We start from the raw sequence: 8129 nt of genomic DNA, 5'->3' as shown, positions 1-8129 counted from the left end.
TTAGAATGTATATTAGAATGTTATAATGTATGTTAGAATGTTATAATGGATGTTATAATGAATATTAGAATGTTAGAATGGATGTTAGAATGTTATAATGGATGTTAGAATGTATATTAGAATGTTATAATGTATGTTAGAATGCATGTTAGAATGTATATTAGAATATTATAGTGTATTAGAATGTTATAATGGATGTTAGAATGTATATTAGAATGTTTTAATGGATGTTAGAATATTATAATGGATGTTATAATGTATATTAGAATGTTAAAAAGTATGTTAGAATGTTATAATGGATGTTAGAATGTATATTAGAATGTTAGAATGTATGTTAGAATGTTATAATGGATGTTAGAATGTATATTAGAATGTTAGAATGTATGTTAGAATGTTATTATGGATGTTAGAATGTTATAATTGATGTTAGAATATATATTAGAATGTTATAATGTATATTAGAATGTTATATTGGATGTTAGAATGTATATTAGATTGTTATAATGTATGTTAGAATGTTATATTGGATGTTATAATGTATATTAGAATGTTATAATGTATGTTAGAATGTTATAAAGGATGTTAGAATGTTATAATGGATGTTAGAATGTATATTATAATGTTAGAATGTATGTTAGAATGTTATTATGGATGTTAGAATGTTATAATGGATGTTAGAATGTATATTAGAAAGTTATAATGTATGTTAGAATGTTATAATGGATGTTATAATGAATATTAGTATGTTAGAATGGATGTTAGAATGTTATAATGGATGTTATAATGTATATTAGAATGTTATAATGTATGTTAGAATGCATGTTAGAATGTATATTAGAATATTATAATGTATGTTAAAATGTTATATTGGATGTTAGAATGTATATTAGAATATTATAATGGATGTTACAATATTATAATGGATGTTAGATTATAATAATGGATGTTATAATGTATATTAGAATGTTAAAATGGATGTTAGAATGTTATAATTGATTTTAGAATGTATATCAGAATGTTAAAAAGTATGTTAGAATGTTATAATGGATGTTAGAATGTATATTAGAATGTTAGAATGTATGTTAGAATGTTATAATGGATGTTAGAATGTATATTAGAATGTTAGAATGTATGTTAGAATGTTATTATAATTGTTAGAATGTTATAATTGTTGTTAGAATGTATAATAGAATGTTATAATGTATGTTAGAATGTTATAATTGATGTTAGAATGTATATTAGATTGTTATAATGTATGTTAGAATGTTATAATGGATGTTAAAATGTATATTAGAATGTTATAATGTATGTTAGGATGTTATAATGTATGTTAGAATGTTATAATGGATGTTAGAATGTATATTAGATTGTTATAATGTATGTTAGAATGTTATAATGGATGTTAGAATGTATATTAGAATGTTATAATGTATGTTAGAATGTTATAATGGATATTAGAATGTTATATTGGATGTTAGAATGTATATTAGATTGTTATAAGGTATGTTAGAATGTTATATTGGATGTTAGAATGTTATAATGGATGTTAGAATGTATATTAGAATGTTATAATGTATGTTAGAATGTTATAAAGGATGTTAGAATGTTATAATGGATGTTAGAATGTATATTATAATGTTAGAATATATGTTAGAATGTTATTATGGATGTTAGAATGTTATAATAGATGTTAGAATGTATATTAGAAAGTTATAATGGATGTTAGAATGTTATTTTGGATGTTAAAATGTATTTTAGATTGTTATAATGTATGTTAGAATGTTATAATAGATGTTAGAATGTATATTAGAATGTTAGAATGTATGTTACAATGTTATAATGTATGTTAGAATGTTAGAATGGATGTTATAATGTATACTAGAATGTTATAATGTATTTTAGATTGTAATAATGTATGTTCGAATGTTATAATGGATGTTAGAATGTATATTAGAATGTTAGACTGTATGTTAGAATGTTACAATGGATGATATAATGTTATAATGGATGTTATAATGAATATTAGAATGTTAGAATGGATGTTAGAATGTTATAATGGATGTTAGAATGTATATTAGAATGTTATAATGGATGTTAGAATATTATAATGGATGTTAGATTATTATAATGGATGTTATAATGTATATTAGAATGTTAAAACGGATGTTAGAATGATATAATTGATTTTAGAATGTATATCAGAATGTTAAAAAGTATGTTAGAATGTTATAATGGATTTTAGAATGTATATTAGAATGTCAGAATGTATGTTAGAATGTTATAATGGATGTTAGAATGTATATTAGAATGTTAGAATGTATGTTAGAATGTTATTATGGATGTTAGAATGTTATAATTGATGTTAGAATGTATATTAGAATGTTATAATGTATGTTAGAATGTTATAATGGATGTTAGAATGTATATTAGATTGTTATAATGTATGTTAGAATGTTATAATGGATGTTAGAATGTATATTAGAATGTTATAATGTATGTTACAATGTGATAATGGATGTTAGAATGTTATAATGGATGTTAGAATGTATATTAGAATGTTATAATGTATGTTACAATGTTATAATGGATGTTAGAATGTTATAATGGATGTTAGAATGTATATTAGAATGTTGTAATGTATGTTAGAATGTTATAATGGATGTTAGAATGTTATAATGTATGTTATAATGAATATTAGAATGTTATAATGTATGTTAGAATGCATGTTAGAATGTATATTAGAATGTTTTAGTGTATTTTAGAATGTTAGAATGGATGTATGATTGTATATTAGAATATTATAATGGATGTTAGAATGTTATAATGGATGATAGTACATTATAATGGATGTTATAATATATATTAGAATGTTCTAATGTATGTTAGAATGTTATAATGGATGTTAGAATGTATATTAGATTGTTATAATGTATGTTAGAATGTTATAATGGATGTTAGAATGTATATTAGAATGTTATAATGTATGTTACAATGTTATAATGGATGTTAGAATGTATATTAGAATGTTAGAATGTATGTTAGAATGTTATTATAATTGTTAGAATGTTATAATTGTTGTTAGAATGTATAATAGAATGTTATAATGTATGTTAGAATGTTATAATTGATGTTAGAATGTATATTAGATTGTTATAATGTATGTTAGAATGTTATAATGGATGTTAAAATGTATATTAGAATGTTATAATGTATGTTAGGATGTTATAATGTATGTTAGAATGTTATAATGGATGTTAGAATGTATATTAGATTGTTATAATGTATGTTAGAATGTTATAATGGATGTTAGAATGTATATTAGAATGTTATAATGTATGTTAGAATGTTATAATGGATATTAGAATGTTATATTGGATGTTAGAATGTATATTAGATTGTTATAAGGTATGTTAGAATGTTATATTGGATGTTAGAATGTTATAATGGATGTTAGAATGTATATTAGAATGTTATAATGTATGTTAGAATGTTATAAAGGATGTTAGAATGTTATAATGGATGTTAGAATGTATATTATAATGTTAGAATATATGTTAGAATGTTATTATGGATGTTAGAATGTTATAATAGATGTTAGAATGTATATTAGAAAGTTATAATGGATGTTAGAATGTTATTTTGGATGTTAAAATGTATTTTAGATTGTTATAATGTATGTTAGAATGTTATAATAGATGTTAGAATGTATATTAGAATGTTAGAATGTATGTTACAATGTTATAATGTATGTTAGAATGTTAGAATGGATGTTATAATGTATACTAGAATGTTATAATGTATTTTAGATTGTAATAATGTATGTTCGAATGTTATAATGGATGTTAGAATGTATATTAGTTTGTTAGACTGTATGTTAGAATGTTACAATGGATGATATAATGTTATAATGGATGTTATAATGAATATTAGAATGTTAGAATGGATGTTAGAATGTTATAATGGATGTTAGAATGTATATTAGAATGTTATAATGGATGTTAGAATATTATAATGGATGTTAGATTATTATAATGGATGTTATAATGTATATTAGAATGTTAAAACGGATGTTAGAATGATATAATTGATTTTAGAATGTATATCAGAATGTTAAAAAGTATGTTAGAATGTTATAATGGATTTTAGAATGTATATTAGAATGTCAGAATGTATGTTAGAATGTTATAATGGATGTTAGAATGTATATTAGAATGTTAGAATGTATGTTAGAATGTTATTATGGATGTTAGAATGTTATAATTGATGTTAGAATGTATATTAGAATGTTATAATGTATGTTAGAATGTTATAATGGATGTTAGAATGTATATTAGATTGTTATAATGTATGTTAGAATGTTATAATGGATGTTAGAATGTATATTAGAATGTTATAATGTATGTTACAATGTTATAATGGATGTTAGAATGTTATAATGGATGTTAGAATGTATATTAGAATGTTATAATGTATGTTACAATGTTATAATGGATGTTAGAATGTTATAATGGATGTTAGAATGTATATTAGAATGTTGTAATGTATGTTAGAATGTTATAATGGATGTTAGAATGTTATAATGTATGTTATAATGAATATTAGAATGTTATAATGTATGTTAGAATGCATGTTAGAATGTATATTAGAATGTTTTAGTGTATTTTAGAATGTTAGAATGGATGTTAGATTGTATATTAGAATATTATAATGGATGTTAGAATGTTATAATGGATGATAGTACATTATAATGGATGTTATAATATATATTAGAATGTTATAATGTATGTTAGAATGTTATAATGGATGTTAGAATGTATATTAGATTGTTATAATGTATGTTAGAATGTTATAATGGATGTTAGAATGTATATTAGAATGTTATAATGTATGTTACAATGTTATAATGGATGTTAGAATGTTTTAATGGACGTTAGAATGTATATTAGAATGTTATAATGTATGTTAGAATGTTATAATGGATGTTAGAATGTTATAATGGATGTTAGAATGTATATTAGAATGTTGTAATGTATGTTAGAATGTTATAATGGATGTTAGAATGTTATAATGGATGTTATAATGAATATTAGAATGTTAGAATGGATGTTAGAATGTTATAATGGATGTTATAATGTATATTAGAATGTTATAATGTATGTTAGAATGCATGTTAGAATGTATATTAGAATATTATAGTGTATGTTAGAATGTTATAATGGATGTTAGAATGTATATTAGAATGTTATAATGGATGTTAGAATGTTATAATTGATTTTAGAATGTATATCAGAATGTTAAAAAGTATGTTAGAATGTTATAATGGATGTTAGAATGTATATTAGAATGTTAGAATGTATGTTACAATGTTATAATGTATGTTAGAATGTTAGAATGGATGTTATAATGTATACTAGAATGTTTAAATGTATTTTAGATTGTAATAATGTATGTTCGAATGTTATAATGGATGTTAGAATGTATATTAGAATGTTATAATGTATGTTACAATGTTATAATGTATGTTAGAATGTTATAATGGATGTTAGAATGTATATTAGAATGTTAGAATGTATGTTAGAATGTTACAACGGATGATATAATGTTATAATGGATGTTATAATGAATATTAGAATGTTAGAATGGATGTTAGAATGTTAGAATGGATGTTAGAATGTATATTAGAATGTTATAATGGATGTTAGAATATTATAATGGATGTTAGATTATTATAATGGATGTTATAATGTATATTAGAATGTTAAAACGGATGTTAGAATGATATAATTGATTTTAGAATGTATATCAGAATGTTAAAAAGTATGTTAGAATGTTATAATGGATTTTAGAATGTATATTAGAATGTCAGAATGTATGTTAGAATGTTATAATGGATGTTAGAATGTATATTAGAATGTTAGAATGTATGTTAGAATGTTATTATGGATGTTAGAATGTTATAATTGATGTTAGAATGTATATTAGAATGTTATAATGTATGTTAGAATGTTATAATGGATGTTAGAATGTATATTAGATTGTTATAATGTATGTTAGAATGTTATAATGGATGTTAGAATGTATATTAGAATGTTATAATGTATGTTACAATGTTATAATGGATGTTAGAATGTTATAATGGATGTTAGAATGTATATTAGAATGTTATAATGTATGTTACAATGTTATAATGGATGTTAGAATGTTATAATGGATGTTAGAATGTATATTAGAATGTTGTAATGTATGTTAGAATGTTATAATGGATGTTAGAATGTTATAATGTATGTTATAATGAATATTAGAATGTTATAATGTATGTTAGAATGCATGTTAGAATGTATATTAGAATGTTTTAGTGTATTTTAGAATGTTATAATGGATGTTAGAATGTATATTAGAATATTATAATGGATGTTAGAATGTTATAATGGATGATAGTACAATATAATGGATGTTATAATATATATTAGAATGTTATAATGTATGTTAGAATGTTATAATGGATGTTAGAATGTATATTAGATTGTTATAATGTATGTTAGAATGTTATAATGGATGTTAGAATGTATATTAGAATGTTATAATGTATGTTACAATGTTATAATGGATGTTAGAATGTTTTAATGGACGTTAGAATGTATATTAGAATGTTATAATGTATGTTAGAATGTTATAATGGATGTTAGAATGTTATAATGGATGTTAGAATGTATATTAGAATGTTGTAATGTATGTTAGAATGTTATAATGGATGTTAGAATGTTATAATGGATGTTATAATGAATATTAGAATGTTAGAATGGATGTTAGAATGTTATAATGGATGTTATAATGTATATTAGAATGTTATAATGTATGTTAGAATGCATGTTAGAATGTATATTAGAATATTATAGTGTATGTTAGAATGTTATAATGGATGTTAGAATGTATATTAGAATGTTATAATGGATGTTAGAATGTTATAATGTATGTTAGAATGTTAGAATGGATGTTATAATGTATACTAGAATGTTATAATGTATTTTAGATTGTAATAATGTATGTTCGAATGTTATAATGGATGTTAGAATGTATATTAGAATGTTATAATGTATGTTACAATGTTATAATGTATGTTAGAATGTTATAATGGATGTTAGAATGTATATTAGAATGTTAGACTGTATGTTAGAATGTTACAATGGATGATATAATGTTATAATGGATGTTATAATGAATATTAGAATGTTAGAATGGATGTTAGAATGTTATAATGGATGTTAGAATGTATATTAGAATGTTATAATGGATGTTAGAATATTATAATGGATGTTAGATTATTATAATGGATGTTATAATGTATATTAGAATGTTAAAACGGATGTTAGAATGATATAATTGATTTTAGAATGTATATCAGAATGTTAAAAAGTATGTTAGAATGTTATAATGGATTTTAGAATGTATATTAGAATGTCAGAATGTATGTTAGAATGTTATAATGGATGTTAGAATGTATATTAGAATGTTAGAATGTATGTTAGAATGTTATTATGGATGTTAGAATGTTATAATTGATGTTAGAATGTATATTAGAATGTTATAATGTATGTTAGAATGTTATAATGGATGTTAGAATGTATATTAGATTGTTATAATGTATGTTAGAATGTTATAATGGATGTTAGAATGTATATTAGAATGTTATAATGTATGTTACAATGTTATAATGGATGTTAGAATGTTATAATGGATGTTAGAATGTATATTAGATTGTTATAATGTATGTTACAATGTTATAATGGATGTTAGAATGTTATAATGGATGTTAGAATGTATATTAGAATGTTGTAATGTATGTTAGAATGTTATAATGGATGTTAGAATGTTATAATGTATGTTATAATGAATATTAGAATGTTATAATGTATGTTAGAATGCATGTTAGAATGTATATTAGAATGTTTTAGTGTATTTTAGAATGTTAGAATGGATGTTAGATTGTATATTAGAATATTATAATGGATGTTAGAATGTTATAATGGATGATAGTACATTATAATGGATGTTATAATATATATTAGAATGTTATAATGTATGTTAGAATGTTATAATGGATGTTAGAATGTATATTAGATTGTTATAAT

The sequence above is a fragment of the Taudactylus pleione genome, unplaced genomic scaffold, assembly GCF_031769625.1.
Source record: "Taudactylus pleione unplaced genomic scaffold, aTauple2 ptg000946l, whole genome shotgun sequence".
Lineage (NCBI taxonomy): Eukaryota > Metazoa > Chordata > Amphibia > Anura > Myobatrachidae > Taudactylus > Taudactylus pleione.
This window is presented reverse-complemented; position numbering follows the sequence as displayed.